The 14,914-nt window shown below is 39.8% G+C and overlaps 1 protein-coding gene across 5 annotated transcripts in view; it reads left to right on the top strand.

Annotated features, from left to right (window-relative positions):
* Positions 1 to 1,899: 1,899 nt before the first annotated feature.
* LOC142860949 (mitogen-activated protein kinase 8) overlaps positions 1,900 to 14,914 on the top strand; it is a 134,578-nt gene continuing 121,563 nt past the window's right edge. For all 5 annotated transcript variants that reach the window (XM_076010236.1, XM_076010240.1, XM_076010237.1 and 2 more), the window contains exon 1: positions 1,900 to 2,062. The gene's annotated coding sequence lies outside the window, so the exon portion shown is untranslated. The remainder of the gene's footprint in view (positions 2,063 to 14,914) is intronic.

The following is a 14,914-nucleotide window of genomic DNA, read 5'->3' as shown; positions in this document are numbered from 1 at the left end:
CAACCTGGACTTCTTCCAAGATCCCCATCCTGGTGAACCAGCACCAACGTCCGTCCTTGGCCATAAGCCAGAAAGCCATGAGTTTTCCTTGATGAGTCCCACTCCTTCACTGTGCCACCTAACCCATCACTTGTAGAACGTGCAAGTTCTGCACATTGGATCTCTGGAACAGTTGTCAGATTTTTCCACTTACTATTTCCATGGCCATCAAACTGGACCAAGCCTCCATCTCCTGCACCTACACCACTCCTACACTTACCTGGCCTCCTTCCAATAAAGAATCTTCAAGATGCCATTCTGATCATGCCACCTCCTCTGCTGAACATGTCAGGGGCTTCCCATTGCACTCAGGATAAAAAGATTTTCAGCACAGCCAGTGTGGCTGTACTAGGTTTGATCCCTTTGGCAGTCTTCTTGACTTCAGCTCATGGCTGCTTCTTTCTTGCTCTTCCAGCAGAGCTGGCATTTCCTCAATTTCTCCAACTTACCTAGTCCCATCTCATCACAGGACCCTTGCACACCAAGTTAGCTCTGAAATATTCCCTGCCTAGTCAAACCTCTTCTCAACTCCAGTGGCAGTTCCTCAGGGAAACCTTTCCTGGACTTACTAATTGGTATATCAGTTGGTTTCATAATACCATGCATCCTTATCCATTTGTATTATAATACAGTGATAATTTTGCATTTGTTTACTGTTATTATTTTCATATTATAGTGATTAAGTCTGTAAGCTTTATTCCTGGCACAGAATGGGCATGAGATATTTATTGAAGCAGTAAAGGAACGAAATAAAGAAGTTTGAGAGGGAGGGAAGGAATGGAAAGAAAATAAATGAATGAATGAATGCACCCACTTTGTTCCATTTCAAAATCACTAGAAACAGGCCAGCCCAATATGTAATGGGAAAATAGTCTACCCAAATCTACTCATTAAAACAAATATTTATATATTGCTAAAGTGACTTATTTCTGATTATGAACATAACTGTTCCTTTTGAAAACCATGGAAAAATACCGAAAGTATAAAAGAGAACCGAATCACCCTTCATTCCACAGTCCAATGATGAACCACTGCTAAAATAATTTGACATTATTTCTTTCCCCATTTTTTTCTGTGTATATAAATATAGTACATAAGTGGGATCATTCTATATATACAGACTTGTTTCTTGCTTCCTTTCCTTAATGATATATTGTGAACATTTTCTCGTGTTAAGAATTCCTTGAACACATGGCGTTTAAATTGCTGAAATGTATTCTCTCGTAATTTAAATGGCTTTCCATCTATTGTTGGCTATTTAAGGGCTTGTCAATTTACCGCCTCCATTAACTAATTAACAGTTACACACTTTGCGGGGCCTCAGAGGTCAGGCAAGGAACGTGGAAGGAGGTGAAGTTTGGAAACACAGGAAGCTGCTTTTCCTGGAGGCCAGAGACCATGTATCGCCTGGGGCGGGACGGGGGTCCTAGAACGGAATGTGGTGGTCCGGACAACAGAGGCTGGTAGCCCCTCCGCCGCGCGCCAGGGCAGGCCCGGTCGCCGGCCCACAGGTTTGGCCTAGGCACGCCGACCGTCACACCCTAGGGCGAGACGCCGGGGGCGGAGGCTCGGGCCGGCGACTGCAGCCAACCGCGGCGGTCGGCCGGGCCACGCGCCTCCACGTGCCGGCCAGGGCCCCGCCCCTCCCGCTCCGGCCACGCCCCTCGCGCGCCCTTCTCGCCGGCTCTCCCCCGGCTCCGCCATTGGGCGACCTCCGCGCGTACTGCAGGCCCCTGGGGTAGCCCCGCCCCCGAGCTGCAGCCCCGCCCCCACAATCCGGGCCCCGGGGCTGCCCCGCCCCGCGGGCGCTCGAGAGGCGCGGGGGCGGGGCGCTACGCGATGACGCAGGCGGGCGTGCGCGGTGACGGCCCGCGTCCCTGTTACTCAGCGGAGCGGCGGAGGCCGGACGACGCGGCCCTGGGTGCGGAGCCGCCAGCAGCACTGGCTAACGGCCGCGGCGACCGCCCGCACGGCGCCCGTCTCCACTGGCGGGCTCCCCTGTCGCCGCTCGCTGCGCTGCCGGGTGAGTGCAGCGGGCGCCCAGGGCCGAGGCGGCTGCGGCCCCGCGCTGTTTATGTTATTGTGCCGCCGCCGCCTCCTCCTCGGCCGTGACCCCTCCCGGGAGCGGCGGGAGCGCGCGGCGGACGGGGGCGGCGCGGGAACAATAGCGGCCCGGAGGCGGGGGCCGGCCGAGGGGCGTGGGGCTGCGGGCCGGGTGCGCCGCGGCCGCTCGCCCGCCGCCCTGAGCTCCGCCGTCGGCCCGTCCGCGCGCGTTCTCCTCGCGCGGGTGCCGCTTCCTCGGCGGGAGGAGAAAATGGAGTGGGGGTGGGTGGCAAGTTCCGAAACACTTGGGCGAAGGTCGGCACGGAGGCGCTTCGGTGGCCGCCGCGCCCTGGCCGCCTCCCCCGGCGCGCGTGGCTGCGGAGAGCTGGGGTCGGCGGTGCTCACGCCTGCCCGGCGCGGCGCGGTGGGGCCCTTTCTGTTCTCGGTGCTTTCTTTGTGCTGACGTTCGGGCGAGCGCAGGCGGCGGCGCCGAAGGAGCCTGAGTGGCCGCCAGCCCTGGGCTGCGAGGGAGCGCGGGCCGCGGCGTGGGCGGGAGGCGGCCGCCAGCCTCCGCCCCAGCTCGGCGGCCGGCGCGCGTTTCTCTTGAGGGTCACTCGGCAGTGACCTTTTGACTTTTTCACCTCACCCTCCCATTTCTTTGTCTTGCTGTGTTCCCGATCCAGAGAAGGTAGAGCCAAGTCCATGGTGAAGTACTGTGATGAACACTGTTCATTTCTAAAAGTTCTCGCTCTGATCTTTACTGCGAATTTAATAACATGGTGACCGGTGATGACCATTTTTACCTCTGAAATTCAGTGATGCTTCCAGTAGAATTTTGGTCTTTCAGTCCATTGTGTTTTGAGATAAGCATCCAACAAGTATCTCCTTGGCAATTAGAACATGTGTTTATTTCATTCATTCATTCATTCATTCAGCAGCTGTTCAGATGGAGAGGCTTAATACCCTTCAATGTAAGAGGATGCTTTGACTGAGTGTAATAGCTGTACCTTTAAATGAGGCAATCATGTAAGCCTTGTGTGTTAAGGAAGGTATAATTATACTTTGGGTCATTTTACTATTTTTTAGCGGTGTATCTGGAAGTTCAAGTGTAATGTTAGTAGAGTTAGATTTGGTCTAAATATACAATAGCTTTTATTTATTTCTAAAGTTTATTTTTTCCAGTCGTACAGCCTTACAGTCATTTGTAATGATTGCCTTAGATTTCCCTGCTGTGGTTAAAATTAAACCTAGGAGGTCAGATGCTGTTAAGTGAACATCTCTAGTGCTGTGCCTGACAAAAGCAAGCAACCAAAATGGGACTTCCTTGAGAGCAGGCCTGTCTTGCATCTGTTTCTCCACCACCTAGCCTGGAATATAATAAGTGTTCATTGAAAGTTGGATTGATGAAAAGCTCTTTATAATCGGTAATATTTAAACCAAGCCTTAAAAAAACCACTTTTAATATTCTTTATAAAGTTTGAGAACCTTCATGCAACTGTCTGTTCTAGATGGCAGAATGATCAATTCATGTACATTATCTGTTATGATGACAGGGACTTTTGAATCATTGTAGTATCAATTTTTTTTCTATTTCTAGGCCATTCACTATCCAGAATAAAATGTTCTCTAAATGTTTTCTAATATGATTAATAGAGCAGTGTACATACATGTACATACAGATATACATAGAGTGGTATTTCAGTGGTGTCTGAAATGATTGTATTTATCCTTTTGTGAATGTTATTTGAAAAGTTTTTGGTGACTTTTTTAAGTGGAAAAGCTAGAGCAAGAGCTGTTTTGATGTTTTATTGGAAATATTAGATTTCTCATAACGTTTTAGAAATGTTTATTAGAAATGTTTAAGTTTTAACTTGTACTAACACTACTGGGGAAGCATATGGCCCTAAAACTCAAAATAATAATGGTTTGTCCAAGTTACAGCTCTTTTCTACTCACTAGTTAATACATTTTAGCATTTGTTTTAGATATGAAAGAATTTGAATTGTAGTATTAGATATAGAATAAAGAAATAAGAAAATGATACTTTATTAAGGTAAGGGATGAAAATCTTAAGAAACCAAACTTTTAATGCTTTACCTAGTTAAGGTATGTCAGATTCCAGTAAAGGTTATTGATAATCCTTTGGCAGTAGCTCACAGGCAATGTACAGAACCAGAGTTGTGTGATTTTGTTTTCCAAATTCTGTTGGTTTTTAAAAATAGCAGCCTTATTGAAATTTAATTTAAATACCATTAAATTCTGCCTTTTAGAGTGTACATTTAAGTGGTTTTTAGTATATCCATAAAGTTGTGCACTGATAACCACTAATTCCAGAACGTTGTCATCACCCCAAGAAGAAACTCCATACTGATTAGCAGTCACTCTACATTCTACTCCAAATTATGTTTTAAAGGAAGAGATAGCACTGATTTTGTTATTAAGTATGTTCTTCTAATGAGTTTGAAAAGGGCTCACTTAAAGTGGGATTTAAGAAAAGACCCTTCCCACCTTAGTTGGGATCATGCCTGAATCACCAGGGAGTGAATCAGTCTGGTAGAATTGGAAACTGTATCCTTCATACTCCTTTAGATCCTGAAGGAAATGCCACTTGGAAAGGAAATTAGTGTAGGAATATATTGTACCAAAATTAATTCTGTTAAAATTTTAGCTATTTGCTGCATGCCTAATATTATGGAAATGATCAAAATGAACGTGATAGCGCTCGGTGAAACAACTTGAAGTAATTTGTTGTTGAGTGATTAGTCACAAACTATCTAGTGGTAATTAAGAGGTAGTTAAATAGGAGCCTGCTTATTGTAGGGCTGCTTTGCTAGTGGGTTGAATTCTGACATATTTGAGTCATCTGCATGGTTGAGATGCTTTGTTGCATGTATAGAAGTTTAAAATAACATCTGCCTAATTTTAAGATGCCAGCTCTATAGAGGTCTCTGGTCAAGTCAGTGGAATGAGTAGTCGTAGCCTTTCTGATTAATGTAATGCAGGGAAGTCATTATAACCACATAGCTTTATCTATTAATCATTTGCCTATTTCAGTGAACTGCGATGCTTATTGTCTTAGTTACGAGCTCTTTACCTGAACATTTAGAAGCTTTGCATTCTTACTCTAATGCAGGCAGGTTAACTTGAACTTTGATTTCAGGAATGAGTTCTGATTCAACAGAATGTACCAGCTAAAAGGTGAAAGGAATATTGAAGTAAGGGTTGTAAGAATGATAATTCAGGGCAGTAGGTAGAACTAGAGCAATCCAGGAATCAGACCCAGGTTTTCAGTTCTGTCATCTAGACTTTGTCATCTACAAGCTCTGGAGCCTTAGGCAAGTTGCTTAACTTTTTTGGCTTTAGAACTGTAAACTAAGGCTGTCAGAACTCTTTCTATGTAGAAGGTTGTTCCTTAGATAGGTGGTTATTCAGAAAACATACTGGGACAAAAAAGAGTAATTCTTGGGTGGTAATCAGAAGTCCAGGTCAAGAATAGTAATCAAAGTTAGACTTTTGTAATTTTCAGAAGCAGAAAAAATTATCAAGTTAAATTTTTTCTCTAATACAGACTTATAAAACAAATAGAAAGCTTCAGCATAAGCTAGAGATTCTTTGAGTGGTAGATTTTATTCATTCTGTAGGACGATGCCTTCTTAAGGAGTTTTGATGCTCTCAGAAATGTTGTGGAAGATGTGAAAATGAAGAGTTCATTATCATCAAGAAGCTTATGATCAGGAATGAAACTTAAGGCATCTCTAAACAGTTCATTTATGATCTTTTAAAATACATATGAGAGGGCTTCCTGTAAACAAAAGCCCACCACAAATCTCTGGCCAGGCCAAATTTCATTGAAATCCAGTTTTTAAAATTGTGTGTGTATGTATAAGGCCTTTTGGAAAACGTGCTAGCTGCCATTCTTTTTTATGGTGGTGGGTTATATAACAAATATAGCAAATATCTGTGTTTCCTTTTCCCCTTAAGTAGAATTACAGATTTAGTTAAAATCTGCCAATTCTTTAGAAAGTTAAGGAACCCAAACCTCACAGTGATTGCTAACATGGGTCTTAGAGTCAGCCCTGAGTTCTCATCCTTCCAAATCTAACTATGTGGCGTAGGCTACTTAGGTTATATATCATATTTGGGCCTGTAATTATTGGTTAAATGAGAAGAATAATAGCACATAACCTCATAGGGCTGTGAGGTGTAAATAAGGTACTGCATGTATAGTGCATGGCACTGGGGGTATGGTGCCTAAAACAGAAGATGTAAGTATTCAGGAAGTTTTAGCTATTGTTATCACTTGTTATTTTTAACTTCAAACAAATGCAAAATACCAAGTAAATTTAAAAATCAATTTAATGCACAGCATGCATTCTCATTCTCCAGAATAGGCCAGTTGTTTCCCTCTGCATCTCTGGAAGGTTTATTTAAAATTTGATCGTCTCATCTAATCTGAATTGACTAAAATGATTTAACATTTGGACCAGTAATCCTCTCTGCCTTAAAATTTGGTAATGTTCCAGAAGCAGATATTGAAGGGATAGTATTTGCCACATTCTCTGATACAAAGTTGTTGTACCATTTTTTTATGCTTTCTAGCAGCAGGGAATTGCCTAAGCTTTCCTAGGTTTATTTTGAGAGCTATTTAAAGGAATGGGCATTCAGGAGCCCAGAATAGCTTTATCATGTAACACATTTGAAGACAATGGAATGCTGTCATATTTTTTAATTTTATTGGGATCTTTGACGCTGTGAAGATTGCAAATTTGTCAGAGACCTGGTAAAAATTCATTATTTTCATTGATTAATATTCATTAAATATTTTCTAGAGGCCTCTACAGAAATAAGAGAGATTATTAGTAGCACCTTAGAAATATCTTTTCTATGTTTTCCTAAGTTTTCTAAGGTTATAGAATTTTTATGCTTACAAGGATTTATTAAATATCTTGTTTCTTCTTGAGGACAGCAACTGTGAGATGACACTAGTTTTACATAGGCAGCATTTATTGAGAAGCTACTCTATACCAATCCAGGTAATAAATTATGTGGGAGCCAAAGGAAGTAGAAGTCAGTTTCTGCCTTCAGTGATCTGAGTATAGCTTGACAGAAAACAAGGACAAACATAAGTGCTTTTATGTCAGAGCACAAGGAAGCAAATACTGTTAGTCATTTCACTGGGAATTTCTGTTGTCATTGGGACATTTGGGGACTTCCAAACTTTACATCTTTTGGCCTGCCTTTATATTCACTCCATAAACTTTAGAAAGCAATATAACTTACTTTCTAATTTCTGGTTTAAGTTGAGAGTCTGGTACAGACTAGTCAAAATCCAATTCATAGGAAAAGGCAATTCTTATAGTCACCTAAAAGTCATTTTGGAATGTAACAGGTATAAAACTAAGTATATGAAAAGCAGATAGTAAAAAAGATGCTACTCAGATACTAACTGGAATCCTCAAACCCTTGTCTTGAAACTGTTGTGACTTAAGGCTACCTCTGTGCTAGGAGCACTTTCTTAAGTCTTAACTCTGGTATTGAGAAGTGTGGGCTTTACTGCTTCCTAGTGCTGAGAGGCCCAAGCCCGTCACCCACCTTGTATCTGGGAACACTATAATGGAAAAACAGCCATGCATGTACACCTGCTTTGCTGAGTGGGAGACATCAAAAACATCAAGAAGTTGCTATTTCCTAAAAGCTGTTACTGGAGTAGAAGAAACTCAATTTTCTGGCTTATTCCAGATACGATGGCTCTCTGACTCTCAGATTCCATTTGGATTAGCCAAAGGTGAGATAAAGTAAAGCTACTGCTGTTTAGATTTCCCTGTGATTTGAAAAAGGGTAACTTTTCAGTCAAAACAAAAATCAAAGCATCTGGTTTTATCTGTTATTATTGAGGATTTAATTTAAAGTTTTAGTGATTTTATTTTATTTACATTTCATTTATGTTTTGACTAGTGTATTCACTTTGATTCAGAATTCTAAAGATTTTAAAAAAAATACACAGCGAAGAATCTCCTTTTCCACTCTGCACAGCCAAACAGTTCCTCTGCCTGGAAACAGTGTTGAGTTTCCTATGAATCTTTCCAAAGATAGTTTATATATGCACAAGTAAATAAAGATATATATATTCCCTTGTTCAAAACTCTTGGACCAGATGTATTTTAGAATTTTTTTAGAATTGTAGAAAAATAATATAGGGCATCAACTGTATTGTCCAAGATCTCTAGTAGGAGGTGGTTGCACCCCAAAATCAAACACATTCATATTTCTTTATTGAAAGCATAAATAGTATAAGTGGGATGAATAAAGAGTATAGTCTTATGCTACTTCTTGTTAGATTTTGCCACCAAATATATTTGTCATAAACATATTAAAGAACTTTTATTTTTCACAGCTTTATAGGTTTTCACCTTGTCATTGAAAGATTGTGTCTTATATATATACAATACCATATATCCTCTGGCCCCTTTTAAATCTAAGTTGTTGCATATCACATATACTGCCCGTTGCCTCTTAACAGTATAGCTTAGAGATGATTTCATATCAGTTGTATCAATACATAAATAGTAATGCTTTTTTTTTTTTTAAACAGCTTCATGGTATTCCATTCATCTGAAACAGCTCAAACAGATGTTTTGGCTCCTATAACAAAATACCATAGATTGGGTGGCTTAAACAACAGAAATTTGTTTCTCACAGTTCTGGAAGCTGGGAAGTTCAAGATTAGGCTGCTTAATCAACTTGGTTGCTTGGTGAATGCCCTCTTCCTAGTTTTATAGATGGCTGTCTTCTGGCTGTTTCTTCACATGACCAGGGAGAGCTCTGATCTCTTCCTCCTTGATAGAGATACTAATCACATCATGGGGGCTCTACCCTGATGACCTCATCTAAAACCTAATTATCTCCCAAAATTCTCACCTCCAAATATTATGTCATTGGAGATTAGGGCTTCAACATATGCATTTGGAGGCATGCAGACATTCAGTCCATAGCATCATTACACACACCTGCCATTTATTTAGCTCCTTTTGGTGTACATTTAGGTTGTTTTAAGTCTTTTGCTATCAAAAACCATATGCAGTGGATTACCTGTGCATATACCATATCATACTTGTATAGAAATGTATAGGATAAGTTTCCAGAGGTGGAATTGCTAGGCTAGAGTGTATGTGCATTTGTAATTTTGATATATATTGCCTACAGTATAGTAACAATATGTACAGGTTTATAGTCTAGGAGCAATAGGCTGTACCATAGAGTCTAGGTGTGTAGTAGGCTATACCATCTAGGTTTGTGAAAGTACACTGTGGTATTCACACAATGATGAAATCACATGAGAACACATTTCTCAGAATGTATCCCTATCGTTAAGTGAGGCATGACTGTACATACAGGCTGCATTCATGAGCTTAGCACACAGAGGCAGTTCCTAAAAATATAACTTAGTCTGCTGTCAGAGAGCATACATTCAAGGTAGAGGTCAAGATATAGAAGTGAGAAGTGAATGAATGTAGACAGGAAGGTCTTATGCTTGGAAAAATGCTATTGGCAAAAATCAGCAAGTCAGGAAAGCATTTGGGTGAGTGAGGGGGTGGAGGGAGTAAATTTGATTTGGTGATTGGGTTTTGAGGTAGCTCATCCTTATGAAATTATGCAGTAGTTATTGAAGATACTTGGCTGACATTCAGTAGAGATCTCATTGCTTAATGGAGATTACATAGTTTATTTTCTGTCTCTTCTCACCTTCTTCAAAAAAGCTGAGGCAGTTTACTACTCAAGAGCCTACAACATATTAAGTTAGAAACAAAAAATCAGAACCGAGAGAAAACAAGAATCCAGAATATACTAATGATATTCATAGCTTATACTTATTCAGTGCCTGTCATATACCAGGCACTGTTCTCTAAACATAAATTAAGTTGTTTAAACATCACACAACCCTACAAGGTAAGCACTGTTACTCCCATTTTATAGGTGAGGAAGTAGGCATAGAGAGATTATGTGGGAAATTGTTGGTGATCTTGATGAATAGTCTTATTAAAATAGGAAGAAAGGAGCCAAATTGAAGTTGGTTATTATAAATCAATGAATGCAAATTTTATAAAAACAGTGAGAAATGAGCAAGTGTTATTAACACAGTGGGTATAGATAACTTTTTCAAGATTAGCTCTGAAGTGGAACAAAGAAATGGGTTAGTAGATAAAGGAAAATGTGGGATCCAGAAAATGAGAGAGAGTGAAAAAAAGAGAATACTGTATGCAGGAAAGGAGGGTACAGAGCACAGGCAGAGTTTGGCTTTCCTTAAAGGAGCCATCAAACAGAAGGGAATGCAGAAAGTTGTATGCCCTTGCAAGGAAATCTGGTGGTTGGAAGGTGAAGCCTTATTCTACTGGCTTTCATCATCATCTCGCATGGTTTCTGTTTTTTCAGTGAAGTATGAGATTCTTATGGTTAGAGGGGAATAGGAGTGTGGGAAGTTTGAAGACGTTTGCCAAGAAGTATTGATTGTTCATTTAAGGTTTGAAATCTTGAATTTAAAGTTCTATCAGTCAGCCTCTTTTTGTGATCCCCTCCCCCAGCATGATTTAATGGGTTAGATAACAAGCACAGAGAAGGCAGATAGTTGGATTTATCCAAGGTGAGATTTTGCCAGGTATATCAGGGTTCTCCAGAGAAACAGAACTAGTCAGCAAGAGAGAGAGACAGACAGACAGACAGACAGAGATTTCAAAGAATTTGTTTTTATGAGGGCTAGCAAGTCTGAAATCTGTTAGGGCAGGCAGGAAATTCTTGGGCAGGAGTTATTGCAGAATTTTATCTTCCTTAGGGAAACCTTTTTGCTATTAAAGTTGATCAACTGGTTGAGGCCCACCCACATTATTAAGGATAGTCTCTTATACTTAAAGTCTCGTGGTTGTCAACATTAACCATATCTACAGAATACCTTCATAACTAGATTCGTGTTTGATTGAGTAACTGGGTACTACAGCATAGCCAAATTGACACATAAAATTAGCCTTGACACCAGGTCAGTATAAAAGAAGGAAAAAGGGACAAGGGGAGTAAAGGCTTTTTAAAGGGAGTGTTTATTGTCTGGGGATGAGGATGGAGTGTGGTTTGAGTAAGTGAACTTGAAGGATTGAAAGCTGTGATCAGAGTGGGATCTCTGAAAGGGAGAGTTCACTGATGATAGTTACTGGCATTGATAATGCCCAAGATGATTTTGGGTGTGGGCTGCTGTAGAATTGAGGGATAGGTCTGTGGGCATGAGGTGGCTAATGAATTAAAGAGGCTGAGATATTAAAGGGGACAGTCTGCATGAATGATAACGTTAGCAGATGGTGAGGGGAGTAAGGATGCATACTGTAAACCAGTTGCTGATATCCTCAATGAATGAGGGAGAATTGGAGGGAGGATAGATGACAATAAGAAAGGATAATAGTATAGCATATATATAGTGTAAGAAAGGATAATAGATATAGGACAGTGGTATAATTGGCTAAGTTTGCTTGTCACAAATTAGGAATTTCAGAAGACCAAGTAATGGAATTAGGAATGAGGGATGGAGTAAAATGAAGGATAATACAAAGCAGTATGGCTCTGGGAATTCAGGGAATAATAGATAACCAGGGAGAGTGGGACTTTTTCAGGTGACTGAGGTAAGCAGGGATGTGAGGTGTGATGGGATTAGTCCAAATAATAGGACATGGTGGGTATCAGTTCTAGTATTAACAGGGCTCTGTGGCAGTGCTAGTTATGGATTTTAGAATGAATTTAGGAGATCACAACTTGTATTGTCTTTTTAAATGATATGAAGTAGAAAATACCAGTGTGTCACATGTAAAAAGGGGTTAAGAATTTAACAATATTATTGAGAAACAATTCACATACCATTGCAGTTTATCATTTGAAGTATACATACAGTTCAAAGCTTTTTTAGTATATCCATGGAGTAATATAGCTGTTACCACAACCTAACTGTAGAACATGTTTGTCACCCCAGAAAGAAACCCATACTCATTAGCAGTCATTCCTCATTCCTCCCTGCAGCTCCTCCTTCTTACAGCCCCAAGCAATCACTTATCTACTTATCTATAGATTTGCCTATTCTAGATATTTCATGTAAGTGGAATCATACAGTATGCAGTCTTTTGTGACTGGCTTATTTCACTTAGCATGACGTTTTCAGGGTTCATTCATCATGAAACATGTGTCCTTACTTAATTCCTTTTTATATTAGTCTAATAATATTCCACTGTATAGATAGACCACATGTTATGTATCCAGTCTTTAGTCAAGTCAGTGGATGTTTTGACTGTTTGTTCATGAACACTCGTGTGCAAGTTTTTGTGTGTTGTGTATTTTCATTTCTCTTGGGTATATACCCAGGAGTAGAATTGCTGGGTCACATGGGTAACTCTGTGAACTACTGTACTGTTTTTCAAAGTGGCTTCACACCACTAAGGTGTGAAGGTTCTGATTTCTCCACATGCTGTTCAAACTTGTTTGCTGTCTTGATAATACCCATCCTAATGGGTGTGAAGTGGTATCTCATTGTGGTTTTGATTTGCAAATACTTAATAGCTAATGATCTTGAGCATCTTTTCATGTGCTGCTTCGCTATTTATATGTCTTCTGGAGAAATATTTATTCAGATTTCTTACCCATTTTAAAAATTGGATTATCTTTCTATTATTAAGTTGTAAGAGCTCTTTGTATATTCTAGATACAAGTCGCTTAACAGATGTATGATTTATAAATATTTTCTCCTATTTTGGGGATTGTCTTTTTACTTTATTGATGGCATCGTTTGCAACACAAAATATTTTAATTTTAATGAAACCTAATTTATCTGTTTTTCTTTGTTGATTGTGCTTTTGCTATCTTATCTAAGAAAGTGTTGCCTAAGTCAAAGTTTTGAAGATTACTCTTATGCTTTGTTTTAATAGTTTTATAGTTTTAGCTTTTACATTTAGGTCTCTGATCCATTTTGAGTTAATTTTTCTGTGTAGGATGTGGGGCAGGTGTTCGACCATTCTTCTGCATATAGATAGGCAGTTGTCCTAGGTCCATTTTTTGAAAATACTATTCTTATCAAATTGTCTTGACATTCTTGAAAAAAAGGTGGCTTTATTTCTGGACTCTCAATTCTATTCCATTGATCTATGTGGCTATCGTTATGCCAGCCACACTATTTTGATTATTATAGTTTTTGTTTTTAAGTTGTGTTTCAGTTAGATGGGTGATGGATTATGATGTAAAATGTTTGAATACCTCTGATTTGAGTTATGATGGGTCCCAGTAGCAGTTCACTCTGTTGTGGCAACTTAACAGGGTTTGCTGCCTCTCGGGGAATGTACAGGTAAGGCAAGTTAGGGGGCCTGTATGAGTTCCTTTTAGAATAGATGACTGACTTTTCTTACTTTAGTAGGTAAAGTATCCTTTTCAGGTGCATGTGAACTCAAGGAAAACAAGAAAATTGTTTAATAGTCATCTCCAAGAATGGCAAATAATTTTCACTCTCTTTCAGTATTACAGAGGTTTTGTCAGTGTTTTATAATTATTTTGTCACTATTCCTTTTTTTTAATGGACTTTATTTGTAGAAGTTTTAGATGTCCAGAATAATTGAGAATATACTACGGAGTTCTCATATACCCCACACCCAGTTTCTTCTATTACCAACATCTTTAATTAGCATGGCACATTTGTTGAACATTATTAATACATTGTTATTAACTAAAGTCCATATTTTATTCAACTTTCCTTAGTTTTTACCTAACGTCCTTTTTCTGTTACATGATCTCATTCAGGATACCACATTACATTTAGTTATCTTGTCTCCTTAGGATTTCTTAGCTGTGAGTTTCTCAGACATTCCATTTTTGTGATGACCTTGACAATTTTTATTTTATTTTATTTTTTTTTATTTCAGCATTTTATGGGGTTACAAATGTTAAGGTTATGTATATTGCCCATGTCCCCCCCCCAACACCCGATAAATGTTATTCCTATATGTTCACTTAAGTGTTGATCCGTTTTTCCAGCTCTATCCAGGAAAATACAAGAGGTGCTATATCACCATTGTTTCTTAAAGCTGACTAGTACTCCATGGTATACATATACCACATTAATCCACATAAATCCACTCATGTATTGATGGGCACCTGGATTGTTTCCACACCTTTGCATTTGTGAACTGTGCTGCTATAAACATTCGAGTGCAGATGTCCCATTTGTAGAGTGTCATTTGGTCTTTTGCGTAGATGCCCAGTAGTGCAATTGCTGGATCAAATGGTAGATCTACTTGTATCGCTTTAAGGTATCTCCATATTGCTTTCCACAGAGGCTGAACCAGTTTGCAGTCCCACCAGCAGTGTAGGAGTGTTCCTATCTCTCCACATCCACGCCAGCATTTATTGTTTGGGGACTTTTTGATAAAGGCCATTCTTACTGGAGATAAGTGATATCTCATTGCAGTTTTGATTTGTATTTCCCTGATGATTAGAGATGTTGAGCCTTTTTTCATATGTTTGTTGGCCATTATTCTGTCTTCTTTTGAAAAGTTTCTGTTCATGTCCTTTGCCCACTTTTTGTTAGGGTTTTTTGATTTTTTCTTGCTGATTTTCCTGAGTTCTAAATAAATTCTAGTTATCAGCCCTTTATCAGATGTGTAGCTTGCGAAAATTTTCTCCCATTCTGTGGGTTGTCTGTTTGCTCTCTTGACAGTTTCTTTGGCTGTGCAGCAGCTTTTTAATTTGATCAGGTCCCATTTATTTTTGTTGCTGCTGTGATTGCCTTTGGGGTCTTCTTCATAAATTCTTTGCCTAGGCC

Source organism: Microcebus murinus, chromosome 14 (assembly GCF_040939455.1).
Source record: "Microcebus murinus isolate Inina chromosome 14, M.murinus_Inina_mat1.0, whole genome shotgun sequence".
Taxonomy (NCBI): domain Eukaryota; kingdom Metazoa; phylum Chordata; class Mammalia; order Primates; family Cheirogaleidae; genus Microcebus; species Microcebus murinus.
Note: the sequence above shows the minus strand (reverse complement) of the source record. Positions and strands in the feature narration are given on the sequence as shown.